Source organism: Adiantum capillus-veneris, chromosome 27 (genome assembly GCF_014529385.1).
Source record: "Adiantum capillus-veneris isolate H3 chromosome 27, ASM1452938v2, whole genome shotgun sequence".
In the NCBI taxonomy this organism is placed as follows: Eukaryota; Viridiplantae; Streptophyta; class Polypodiopsida; order Polypodiales; family Pteridaceae; genus Adiantum; species Adiantum capillus-veneris.
Genome location: NC_140957.1, coordinates 39,891,984 through 39,906,825, shown reverse-complemented (window position 1 = coordinate 39,906,825; position 14,842 = coordinate 39,891,984).

The following is a 14,842-nucleotide window of genomic DNA, read 5'->3' as shown; positions in this document are numbered from 1 at the left end:
TTATTTTTCTCTATTTCGAGGTGGAACTTCTCCTTTTTCCCTTGCTCTCAACTGACATTTTTGAAATTGAAAACAACACCAGTGTTAGAAAAAAACTGGGATCTAGTGTATTTTAATTGGCTAAAATTGAAAAATCTTGGCTAGATTTTAAGCTTGTCTTTAAGAAAACCGACAAATTCACACAAGTTTTAGTGTAATTGTCGGCAAAAGATTCAAAATTTGACCTATAGACCGAGAGAATTTCAAGTTTTCTCTTATTTTGACTGTCTAGAAAAAACATGTAGTTTTCTAGCCATGAACGACACGATATTAAGTTGAGACACATTTTTCTTGAGAACACATACCATTAACATGTCAAATGTGTTCTAATAATCATTTATTACAACAAAAAATGATGCCTTCTTGAGGCCACTCTGAAGTGTTCACCTTGTTTTTTGGAGCACCCATTCAAACCGGTAGGTCTTTTGTTTTATTGCTTGAAACTCCACAAATTCCACCATGTCCTTGCCTTGTTACACAATGACACTAAAACCGCGAATCAAAACTGGATTCAAACTCGCATAGCGGTGAGCAGAGCGGGGATCATTGTGCTAACTGGCTCGGCCGTGATGGTGATTGAGAGATGCACTCCACTTTTTAAAAAAAGTCCCTTCTTCCTTTCCCCCCATCCCTTCTCTCTGTCTCTGTCTCTCTCTCTCTCTCACACACACACACACACACACACACACACACACACACACACACACCCACACACATGCACTAGCATTTCTTTTTCTGGTTCTTCTTCACTTAACTTGATGGGATGGTGATGAAGAACCTTTTGTTGCCTTGATTTCTCATAAGCATATCCGCTCAGCAAGTCGAGGTGAAATGAGGAGAAAAACGCTAACGTTGACTTAACAATGTTCGTGTGTAAACAAGAAACGTGCAATATAGACGTTGGCATTGATCCAAGAGCAGCCTTCGCTAATGACGTTGATACCAATGGTATATATGTCGATCCGAACTTGATTGAATCTTTACATGTATATATATATATGCGTCGTATCTAATGTGACTCGCCTCTTGCTTTCTCTTTTAAACACAGTAGGCACATCAACAAAGCGACACATACTGGTAGGTTCTTTATATAACACACATAAAATCTCAGAGATCCTACTTTCACATTTTCAATGGCTTCTCACATTTTGAATGGGTTTTCAAAACTTTGAGCTACACAGGGATCGAATTGGGGTGGATTATCCCACGTTACAACCCGTGTTGGACTATCGACTCGGGGTAAGTATTCACACTGCTCAAAGCACCTGCATTCTGTATTAACAACAATCAACATTTGCTCCTCGTCTCCTCCACCTAGCGCATCCGAGGCAATGCACACGACCTACTATCGGTGAACTCTCCTCATCGTCCTACCTCCCCTACACGCTCACCACCACCTACCCCTCGCCTTCTTTGTCCATCCGCCTCCCTTGCAAGCTCAACCGTCACCTGTTCCTCACCTTTCGCCTTTCCTCTTCAGAATAACGTGAGTATCCCCTCAAGATTCGCGCTATTTGGACATTTTCCAAAATGGAGAGCACATACTTTGGAGCTCTAACTTGTTTTGAAAAGCACCAGCTTAATGATACGGAGTTTATCAATGATAAGTTTGAACTCGTCAAGTCCATACGAAATTTCTCACAAGGTGCCACTCAAAAACTATATTATATTCTTGCTTATTTTGATCAACTAAAATGGGTCTTTTCCATGCCCACGGGCGGCTTTATCCCTTTGTTTGTGGGCATATCCAGCGTGGAGATGATAGAAGGGACCACGTTTCATAAGACTCTAGCGTGGAATTGTTGTGTTACTTTCTAGAAGTAACCAGTCGCATGAGCGCATTTTCTAAAGTATACCATTCTTGGAGACCCCAGCGGGCACCCATTTCCTTTTCTATGTATCCTCTGTATTCTCATATCTTGAATAGGTGTTGGTGATCCATCCATATCACATTCCCCTTGCGAGCTTATCCAAGGAGGTTAGAGGGTTCCCCCTAAGGCCCCCTAACAAACATTTCTCGAGGGCCCTTTGCTCCAACCCCATTAAGAGGACTAGTGTGTGACCTGCGTGTTGTTGCGGCTAGTTAAAAGCAAGGCCTAACTCTGTGAACTCTCCTCTACTGCAAAAAAAAATCAAGCTTTAATGTAATTCCACTTACAAATATGTATATATGCATGTATGTATATGTATATGTATATGTATCACAAACACACACACATACATATATATGGATATATACACATACATATACATGCATACATACATATACATACACACACACACATACATATATATATATGTGTGTGTGTGTGTGTGTGTGTGTTGGGGGGGAGATGAGATAGGAGAAACCTTATGTATTGATATATATTCTGCTTTAGTTAGCTATATGAGAGCATGCTCTCTCTCTCTCTCTCTCTCTCTCTCTCTCTCTCTCTCTAATACACTTTGGCTCTACAGGAGCTCGGAGCAGCCCTCCCTCTCTCATCCCCAACCTCCCCTCCCCTCCCCCCCCCCCCCCCCCCCCCCCCCCCCCCCCTCTCTCTCTCTCTCTCTCTCTCTCTCTTTTTGAATAACAAATGTCGAGTTTGACTTGTCAATAGATCTCTAAGATCCCTTAGGTTTTTTTCTACAATATTGGAAATTCTTCTCATGATGTGTATGTGTGTATACATTCTTGTAATGAAATTGGACAGTGAACATTGAGAATAGTGGACTTTAAAAAACTGTAGTGACCATTTTTATAATAATCCTTTGAAAAAATAGAGAGAGAACTTGATTAGAGGTAGCAACATAACCATTATACTTAATTACTTGGCATGAACAATACTTTGCAAGAGAGGGAATTAGCAAACTTGACAACAGTTGATGACCGTATTTATGCGGAGCCGGTCCCCCCACCAAAAGGCTTTTGTATTATAGCTTCTCCCATAAAGAGAGACTGGGTATAGTACAAGCTTTGTGTTCCTTTTCAGACCTTGATGGTGCAATGAAGATAGAGAGCTTCATGCACCACAATTATACCCGTAACTTAGATAAATGAAGGCATTAACTTGTCCCCGGCCTCAGTTCCAAGAACTCAAACACCTTCGAAGGTGGAGAGAGATAGCCGGGAATGAGGGTAGGGAAGAGGATGAAGAAGTAACATACAAGAAAGAAATAATCTCCTCACTTCTATTACTCTTGTAGCTTAGCATAACATAGTAGCATAGTAATGGAGATGAACAAGATGGAAATCTTGCACTTTGGAGCATGGCTCTTGGTTGGATTTACATTTTATAGCCAGAAGTTGTTGGTGTAGGCTCTCAATTTCTCAAGCTTGGAGAAGGAGATGGAGTTCTTTCTCAACACACCATGACAATGAGTGTGTGTGTGAGATAGAATGTATGGTCAAGCTACCCTCCTCTTTGCTTGGATCAACACCTCTTCCTAGCTCAAGCTCGAAGTTGATTGGACCTTCTCTAGACTAGCCAATCTCAAGCATTAGACATATCAAGCAACCATGGTAGCATTTGGACAAGTGTCCTCCTTTTCCCTTTGAGAGAGGGCTTGAAAAATGCTTAAACAATTAATGAAATAAACTAAATTCTCATTGTGTCATGTATGCTTGAGAGTCAGTAGCTGCCTGCATCATCGCCTATGTCATCGCCTACATCATCGCTAGAAGGCTCTAGAAGAACCTAGAAGGATCTAGAAGATTCTAGAAACATGGAGAAGATTCCGAAAGAATCTAAAAGTTTCTGGAAAGCTCTAGAAATTTGAAGAAGGATCTAGAAGGTTCTAGAAGGATCAAGAAGTTTCTAGAAGCTTGGAGAAGATTCCGGAAGAATCTAGAAGTTTTGGGAAAGCTCTAGAAAGTTGAGAAGGATCTAGAAGGTTCTAGAAGGATCAAGAAGTTTCTAGAAGCTTGGAGAAGATTCCGAAAGAATCCAGAAGTTTCTCGAAAGCTCTAGAAAGTTGAAGAAGAATCTAGAAGGTTCTAGAAGGATCAAGAAGTTTCTAGAAGCTTGGAGAAGATTTCGGAAGAATCTAGAAGTTTCTGGAAAGCTCTAGAAAGTTGAAGAAGAATCCAGAAGGTTCTAGAAGGACTAGAAGGATCAAGAAGGTTCTAGAAGATTCTAAACTCCTCAAGAAGAACCTAGAAAGTCCTAACCTCCTCAAGTAGCCTCCTCAAGCACTAGTATAAATCGGGGTCTTGGGCCACAAGCCCCTCAGTCTTGCCAACACCAGTTGTGAGCCTCCTATGAGGAAATCCCTCTTCTAGTTCTTATGTTCAAGTCTTGTCCTTGCAATCAAGCCTTGTCTTGTACTCAAGTCATGTGATCCAAGTCTTGTATCTAGCTCTCTTAATAAAGTATTAAGTCTTGTAATCAATATTAAGCTTATCATCAAATCCAAGTTCTTGTACATTGTGAGCGCCTCCTCTTGCTCTATACGCGCTCATAACAGTTTGGCAAGACTACCATCTCTTAATCTTCTCAAGCCATCATGGAGACGACGATGGAAGGTGTCATCAACGCATTGCAAAGCATCCAAGCTCAGTTACAAGAACTTCGTGAGAGTAACGATCAACTTCAAGCAGGGAAACCCCTAATCTTGGGACCGGCATTGAAAAATCTTCAACGTCAAATTCAAGAGCTTCAAGAGACAATCACACATCAAGCACAAGCTGCAAGATCTAGCTATTCTCAACAACAGAAGAAGGAGCCGAAGGTCAGCATGCCTGAAAAATTTGATGGGACTAGATCAAAGTTTAGAGGTTTTATCCAACAAGTGCGCCTCTTCATTCGAATGCAACGAGAGCATTATCCAAATGATGCCTCTCAAGTAGGCCTTATTGGGACCCTCCTCTCGGGTACGGCTCTCTCTTGGTTTGCTCCCTTACTTGAAAAAGAATCTCCTCTTCTTCATGACTTTGAAGATTTTGTGCGGGAGTTCTCTGCAACCTTTGGGGATACTGATAGAGGAAGGGTTGTTGAAACCAAACTTAGAAATCTCCACCAAGGATCGAGACCTGCATTCGTCTATGCATCCGAATTTCAACAGCTCACTTGTGATCTGACTTGGCATGAGGAATATTTCATTAGCCAATTTTGGTGGGGATTAAAGGATGACGTAAAAGATCTTTTATTGACTATGCCAAAGGTTCACACACTAAGCGAGTTCATCTCTCAAGCAATAGAATGTGATAATCGACTATTTGAGAGGAGACAAGAGAGGCGTCTTGGGGCACCATTGCGATCCCAAACAGAAGTGACACATAATGGCTACACACCTCAACATGGCCATGAATCAAGCATTGAGCCCATGCAAATTGATTCAGCATGGTTTCAACCTCTCTCAGCACAGGAGAAGCAAAGATGACCCATTAATGGATTATGTATGTATTGTGGAAATCAGGGGCACATGGTTCAACAGTGTCCAAGGAAGAAAAGGATGAAGGTTCATGGTGCAATGGCCTCAACATGTTCGGAAAACATGGACATCCAACCCCAATAGAGTCCGACCGGTTGGACAAAAGACAAGCAAAAAAAGGTCTCTTTCTTTCCATTGATTTCATTTCAAGTTTTATGCTACCAGTCAAGATCCATATACCGGGTAGGCACATGGATTGTGAAGCATTACTAGATTGAGGCGCAACAGCGTGCTTCATGGACAAAGAAAGAATTTGCAAAAGGACAAGGAATACCACTTGTGGATAAGTCTAATCCAGCAACTATAGAAGTGATTGATGGTCGTCCCCTTGCTTCAGGGGATGTCAGGTATGAAACTCGCCCAATCGAAGTAACATTGCAAGAGCATGTTTCAAGAATAGCGTTCAATATTATACAAAGCCCAAGCAGTCCAATTGTTATTGGGCTACCGTGGCTTGAATTACATAATCCTGACATTGATTGGAGGGTTCGGAGAATTGAACCACAAAAAGTCTAAAAGAAGAAGGGAAGGTATAATAGGCCTATATATCTTAGAGCCAAGGTCTTCATGCGTGTAGCCAAAAAGTATCCAACTTTCATGATATTTGCAACACCAACCGACACGTCAACAACAAAAATCATGGAGGCATTGCCACGTCAATATCAAGATTACAATGATGTTTTTGAGAAGAATAATGCAGACCTCTTGCCGGAGCATCGACCCTATGATTGTGCTTTAGAGCTTCAGGAGGGAACCCAACCCCCTTTTGGCCCAATATACAAGCTATCTCAAGATGAATTGGTAGAATTACGGAAAAATACAGATGAAAATTTTGCTAAGGGGTTCATACGACATTCAAAGTCCCCAGGAGGAGCTCCAATACTCTTTTTGAAAAAGAAAGACGGAACTCTCCGGATGTGCATGGATTATAGGGGCCTAAACAAGATCACCGTCAAGAATTGCTATCCCCTTCCCTTGATCCTGGAGCTTCTTGAGCGCCTTCGCAAAGCAAGAATATTTACAAAAATAGATCTTCGTGGTGCTTACAACCTAGTCAGAATCAAAGAAGGTGATGAATGGAAAACAACCTTTCGGACATGTATGGCCACTTTGAATATACCGTCATGCCATTTGGTCTCACAAAAGCCCCAGCTGTTTTTTCAACATTTAATGAACGATATCTTTCGGGAGTATTTGGATTATTTTGTGGTAACATATTTGGATGATATCTTGATATTTTCCAAGGATCAAGAAGAGCATGAGCACCATGTACGGTTAGTGCTTGAAAAGCTTCATGCATCAGGGTTATATGAAAAGTTAGAGAAGTGCTCTTTTCATCAATCTAAGGTGGAATTTCTTGGTTATGTAATTTCTGAAAGGGAATCTCCATGGATCCAAAGAAGGTTCAAACCATCCTTGATTGGGAGACACCCACCTCGGTAAGAGATGTTCAATGTTTCCTTGGATTTGCAAATTTTTATTGTATCTTTATACAGGGGTACTCCAAGGTGGTTACAACACTCACAAGGTTGGCAAGCCATAATAAGTTTGTCTGGAACTTAGAGGCCGCGAAAGCATTTCAGACTCTCAAGCAAGCTTTCACGACCGCACCCATTCTAATTCACGCAGATCCTACAAAGCCTTTCATCCTAGAAATAGACGCTTCAGATTTTTCCCTTGGCGCTATTCTATCCCAAGTAGGAGAGGATGGTCGAGTACATCCAGTTGCTTTTCATTCTTGCAAGTTCTCACCTGCAGAAATCAATTATGAAATCCATGACAAAGAGCTCTTAGCAATCATCGACTCCTTTGACACTTGGCGTCACCTACTTGAAGGAGCTCCTCATAAGATCACTATCTATACAAATCACAAGAATTTGGAATACTTCATGACATCCCACATCTTGAATCGTCGCTAAGCCAGGTGGAGTGGTATCCTATCAAGGTTTGATTTTCTTATCTCTTATAGACCTGGCCATCAACAAGCTAAGCCAAATGCCTTATCAAGAAGATCCTACCTTGCACCTAGAGAAGGCAACGTAGCATTTAATCAACAAGAGTCAGCGATTTTGAAACCTGAGCAGCTTAAGCTAAATGCCACCATGAGCCTAGCTCCTGAAGATTCTATTTATCTTTCTAAGGTGAAGAGACAAATTGCCAAAGACCCACTTGATCAGAATATTAGACAACAACTACAAGGACAAGAGGTTAATGAGGACTTTCAAGAAATTGATGGACAAATTTACTATAAGGGTCTTTTCTATATTCCGCTAGGACCAACACGCTTGGAGGTACTTCAACAACGGCATGATCTTCCATTGGGCATTTTGGGGTTAATAAGACAATTGACCTTCTCTCCCGTGACTTTTGGTGGCCTCAAATGTGGAAGCTTGTCAAGGAGTATGTAGGCACTTGTGACACTTGCAATAGAACAAAGGCCCCTCGGCATCGTCCTCTTACTCCATCCATTGCCCATTCCAACCAAACCATGGTCATCCATCTCCATGGATTTCATTGTAGAGCTACCCTTGTCACAAGGATTTGACTCCATTTTAGTAGTCATGGATTGGTTTACCAAAATGACACACTTCATTGCAACCACTAAAACCATCACCAGTGAAGGTACGGCCAAACTCTTTCTACAGCATATCTATTGTTATCATGGATTACCGGATGACATAGTTTCTGATCGAGGCCCACAATTCATCTCTAGCTACTCAGAGTACAAATCAACCTCTCCTCAACCAATCACCCACAAAGTGATGGTGGACAAACACACAGAGTAAATCAAGTTTTGGAACAGTATCTCCACTGTACTATCAATTATCACCAGGATAATTGGGTCGAGCTCCTATCGCTAGCAGAATTCTCCTATAATAACAGTTTTCATGCCTCCACCTGTCACACTCCATTCTTTGCTAATTATGGTCAACAACCCAAACAGGATATCCATAGACACTATCAAGTCAAGAATCCAGCTGCTATTCATCTTACACAACAATTATCTGCAATTCACAAAGAACTTACGATTCATATCAAAGAAGATCAATCCAAGTATAAGGAAAGTGCAGATCTCCATCGCATGCAGCATCCAAAATACAAAGAAGGGGATAAAGTGTGGCTCCTCCGACGTGATCTGCGTTCATCTCGTCCCTATCAAAAGCTTGATTATCGAAGGCTTAGCCAGTTTAAAATTATCCGTCAAGTCAATCTAGTCACCGATCGACTCCGATTGCCCTCATCCATGAAAATCCATCCGGTCTTTCATGTATCAGTCCTAGAACCTTGTCACACATCTAAGATCCCAGGAAGAGCCGGTTGAGATTCAAGGACATGACAAATATGAGGTCGAGAAAGTCCTAGATTCTCGAGTTTCGCGTGGCAGGTTATAGTACTTGGTGCATTGGAATGGCTATGATGTTAGTGAACGAACCTGGGAACTAGCACACAATGTACAACATGCATCTCTTAAAGTCCAAGAGTTCCATCAACAACATCCATGGAAGCCCAACTCAAGGAACATCACAGCTCCTCGTGGAACTCGTCGCTAAAGGAGGGGGTAATGTCATCGATGCTTGAGAGTCAGTCGCTGCCTGCATCATTGCCTATGTCATCGCCTACACTATAAGGTCCCCAACCCGCCTATACCGAGATTGGGATGGGATCCTTGACACGTCTCTAGTTCTAATAAAAATCAGAGTCTCTAGACAAGAAAAATCCAAGGAATAGACCTTTACCATTGACAATGGCTTGGGTCTATAGCCTTAGAAGAAGACCTAGTCCTGTCTCGCAGCGGAAACGGAACAAACTTTTAAAAGTCTAATAACTATTTCGGCCGTATATCTTCCACAAATTGGACTAAAGTATCCTCAACCAACGCTTTTTTCCCCCTAACATATGTGAGGGCACAGCCGCTGGTAGATTCCTCTTCCGATTCAAGAAGTTTTCTAAACGTTTTAGTGCGCAGGGATGGATAGTTACGTGACGAATCAGGTCCACCCATCCATGATTGACAACCTTAGTCAATCCCTGCTTACCACCCCGCACTCACACAAGATTCATTTATCTTATTATCACATTGTTTTAACATTTAAAATAATGGTTTCTTTTAACGTTCCATCACAATAATTCCTTGAAGACAGCATTGAAAGCATTCTTTCAGAAAACAAACATCTTTAAACTTAAGACAGGGTACTGTCAATCAAAACATTATCCATAATAACCATGACCAGTACTCTTCTTGTTTCAAGACCACCTAAGGGTGAAAAACGGCACCCATTCCTTATTCAAATCCGGAGTGGATAAACCCCCACCCAAGGTTCCGGGTGTCCATACACCAAACCAGTTGCCCATACAACCGGGCGGCTCTCCTATGATAAAAACGGTATCCTAACTTATGTAGAAACATCAAGACATGACACGGAGTAGAAACTCATCGTTCATGGGGGTAACCGACTTAACCGTGGCTAGAAATCCAATCATTATCATCAATTTATATCAAGGAGTTGGAGGTGTCTTGAGACAAGCTGTCTTAAGGATGATCAAACATATCTTTCCTAATTCAACCAATTTTAACCCAAACAATTCTTTCCTACATTATAAACAAATGCACGTTGGAAGTTACCTTCCGTTTTCAGTCAGTTTATCCTTCTTACGTATGCAATGCTAATTTATAAAATATCTTAAATTAATTAAGGAATTAATTGAATAATGGGACACCCACCTGGGATTGATTGGCCATCTTCTGCTGCGCTGGCGCCTGAAGACTCTCCTCCGTAGGCCTACTACTAGGCCCGGCTTCGTCATCGTGCGACGCTCTAGTTTGTTTTGGAGCTACTTCCTCATCATCAGATGTAGGATTTTCTTGGGTTATTTTTGGTTCAATAACTTCTTATCCGTTTAAAAAGGACGTCTAATCATTAGGTAAATAATTCAAAATCTAGACTTAACCTTTGTATTCAACCGTAACCCATCCAAGGTTAAATTTATAGTCTTATTTTATAAATTCTTGACCTAGTAATTTCTTATTTGTCTATATAAGCATGATAACTTCTTCCACCGCTTCCCTAAGGGTTTTTTAAGCTCTCCTAACTTTATTATAATTTTCTATATCTTTTTCTCTAATTTTCCCATTGACTTTTAAGCTAATAATCTACTTATTTTGGGCTTAATATTTATTGTAATTAATTTCTCTTAAAGATTTTATTTCCTCAACTTGATATCACAGGTTTACACTTACTATAATTTTCCTAAAAACTTTTGACCACAAAGTCTATTTACTTTAATTAATCATTCGCTAAAAATAGGACTTTTGGTCAATTATAATTTTCTAACCTCACCAATTAACTATGGTATAACTACCACAAGTAGATAAGGATATTTTTGACCTTGGGTAATTATCTTATTATTTTCTAACTTAATTATATAATTTCCATCTTCAATTTTCAGCTAGAATTAGGATAATTTAACTTAGATAAATATCTATACTACTTTTCTATCCTTGGAAAAATTATCACGGCATTTTTACCCTAAAAAATAGCTTTAATAAATAGGAGGTAATCATATAGCATGATTTACTAATTTCCATCTTTAGTTTTTAGCTAAAAATAGTGTAATTTGACTTAGATAAATATCTATACTACTTTTCTGACCTTGGAATAATTATCACGGCCTCTTTACTCTATAATATATCTCTGGTAAATAGGATGTAATGATAGAACACTATTTACTAATTTCCCCCTTTAATTTACCCATAAAAACAGCGTAATTCTACTAAGATAATTTGCTAAAATAATTATCTGAGATCAGAATAATTATCACGGATTTTATAACCTCTAATTAACCTCTAATAAATAAGTCAATTCAATTTGAATCTATTTGCTAATTTCCCCTATTTAATTTGTCTAAAAATTAGAGTTTTTTGACTAAAATAATTAGCTAGATTATTTGTTTGAGCTTCCCCTAGTTATCATGGGTTTCTTACTACCCATTAAACCCTTGATAAATAAATTATAGCATTTGAATTCAATTTACTAATTTTCCCTATGTAAATTACTCAAAAAATAGAGTATTTCTGCTAAATTAATTAGCTAAATTTATTTTCTGAGCTTCTCCTAATTATCACGGGTTTTTGAACACCTTACTAACTTCTGATAAATATATCACACCATTTAAATTCCATTTACTAATTTCCCCTATTTAAATTTCTCAAAAAATAGAGTATTTCTTCTAAACTAATTAGCTATATTAATTTTCTAAGCTTATCCTAATTATTACACGTTTTTGAACACCTAATTAACCACTGATAAATATATCACACCATTTGAAGTCCATTTACTAATTTCTCCTATTTAAATTTCTCAAAAAAACAGGATATTTTAGCTAAAGTAATTAGCTAGATTAATTTTTTGAGCTTATCCTAATCATCACGGGTTTTTGAACACCTATTTAACCACTGATAATTATATCACAGCATTTGAATTCCATTTACTAATTTCCCCTATTTAAATTTCTCAAAAAACAGGGTATTTTACCTAAAGTAACTAGCTAGATTAATTTTCTGATCTTCTCCTAATTATCACGGGTTCTTGAACATCTAATTAACCATTGACAATTATATCAGAGCATTTGAATTCCATTTACTAATTTCCCCTATTTAAATTTCTCCAAAAACAGGGTATTTTACCTAAAGTAATTAGCTAGATTAATTTTCTAAGCTTCTCCTAAATATCACGGGTTTTTGAACACCTAATTAACTACTGATAATTATATCACAGCATTTGAAATCTATTTACTAATTCCCCCTATTGAAATTGTTCAAAAAATAGAGTAATTATGCCTAATTAATTAGTAAAACTCCTCAGAAAATTATAGGATAATTTTCCTAGATTCATAACTATCTAATGCATCTCTAATAAATACTTCAACTGAATATAATCTTAATTAATATTTTTACCATTAATTCATGGTTAATTTGGCTAATTTCAACCCTAATATGATAGGATAAATAATCAGCTTAGTATTACTAAGATTGTTTATAATAATCAATAGAGATTAATTAATTTAAAGAGGTTTAAGGAGCATGCATAGGCCTAATCTTTGATTTATTATCAATTTATCTTAATCTAACCTTGCTAATTAAGAAGGATTAGGTTAATTATCGTTAGGGTTAATCAATTAGAGATTAAACTCTAATAATTTCTGCGTAGTGTTCTCTCTTAGATGAGAGAGAGAGTAGCAAGGCTCCGAGTTTGTGTAAAATGTGAAGCTAGGGGTCCTATTTATAGTTTTTTGGCACTCTTAAGCTCTCACAAGCTTAAAAAAGCAGTTGCTTGCAGTTCAAGCAGCCCCCTATAGGTCAAAAAACGACCCCTGCTGCTAAATGAGTCCCTGGCAGGTCAGTGATGACCCTCCCATTACCTGCCAGCTTTTAAAATATCAATTATGCTATATTTTGACCTATTTTTGCTCAATTGGTAAATATCTTGTAAATATCTAGGAGGACTTTAATAAAGTCTATGCTTAAATGATTACTGCAACCCTTCAATTTTACCTATTTTACTCAATTCACAGTGTAAACTTCCAGGGGTCATAACTATGCCAGTTTTTATCAGAATTCAATTCTGAAAATTTCTAGCTCGGGCTTTGCTGTGCTTAAGATTCCAAAAATACCAATATTTTCCATGGTCGGACAATTCTACATTGCTTTTTCAATAATCATATTAGTTTGATTAAGCTTTATATAACCTTTAAGGTTTCAGAAACTGGAAACCTTACATACACATCGCTAGAAGGCTCTAGAAGAATCTAGAAGATTCTAGAAGTTTCTAGAATCATGGAGAAGATTCCGAAAGAATCTAGAAGTTTTTGGAAAGCTCTAGAAAGTTGAAGAAGGATCTAGAAGGTTCTAGAAGGATCAAGAAGTTTCTAGAGGCTTGGAGAAGATTCCGGAAGAATCTAGAAGTTTCTGGAAAGCTCTAGAAAGTTAAAGAAGGATCAAGAAGTTTCTAGAAGCTTGGAGAAGATTCCGAAAGAATCTAGAAGCTTTTGGAAATCTCTAGAAAGTTGAAGAAGAATCTAGAAGGTTCTAAAAGGATCAAGAAGTTTCTAGAAGCTTGGAGAAGATTCCGGAAGAATCTAGAAGTTTCTGGAAAGCTCTAGAAAGTTGAAGAAGAATCCAGAAGGTTCTAGAAGGACTAGAAGGATCAAGAAGGTTCTAGAAGATTCTAACCTCCTCAAGAAGAACGTATAATGTTCTAACCTCCTCAACTAACCTCCTCAAGCACTAGTATAAATAGGGGTCTTGGGCCACAAGCCCCTCAGTCTTGCCAACACCAGTTGTGAGCCTCCTATGAGGAAATCCCTCTTCTAGTTCTTATGTTCAAGTCTTGTCCTTGCAATCAAGCCTTATCTTGTACTCAAGTCATGTGATCCAATTCTTGTATCTAGCTCTCTTAATAAAGTATTAAGTATTGTAATCAATGTTAAGCTTATCATCAAATCCAAGTTCTTGTACATTGTGAGCACCTCCTCTTGCTCTCTTCTAGCTCTATACGCGCTCATAACACATTGGACCCCTTTAGAGGTCAACCAAAAGACTTTAGGCACTACATGAGGACAGCATGTGTAGGTGCTTGACATGTGTCCTTGTTGCCTCTTAGGTCTTCGGCTTTCCTTGAGTGAGTATGTGAGTGTTCTCTCTCATTCTCCTAGCTTTAGGGCTCTCTCCCCTTCTTGTAGGGATTATGTTGACTTTGGAACACCTCACCCCTTGAGCACCTTAGTCATGAAGCCCCTCAAGCACCTTAGTAATAAAACATGACAAGCACCTCAAGCACCTTAATCATCAAGCATAACAAGCACCTCAAGAACCTTAGTCAGCAAGCACAACAAGCACTTCAAGCTTGGATCTATTAAATTGGTTGAAAAGGACTAGTTCGAGGTACACCATTGGGAGCTATAGACTTAATAATGGACTCTTTTGTGGCTTGGCTTCAGCTTAACCATTATTGATCTATTAGCAAGCTCAAGAAGAACCATATCCAGCTGAGCAATGTTGGACACTCTCCACTTATATTTGCAATCAACAGTCTCTAAACCACGTGGCTGCTTGAGAGCTAATTTTGAAAGGTAAAGAAGAGTGGCAACTAAGGTTTTTGAGGGTATCAAAACACAAAGTAGCATATATATAAGTTTAGTTAGCATGGCTGACAATAATAAAGAGGGTAGAATGAGTATTGACAACTTTGATTTTTCACATGAAGTTACTACTGATAAAGCCCCAATGTTTGTTGACTATCTTGTTACTAGGTTGCAACAAGCTATGGCCAACCCTTCCTTGCAAGCCGAAGTTTCCCAACAACTTTGTGCTTATGGGATTTCCCTACCTCTC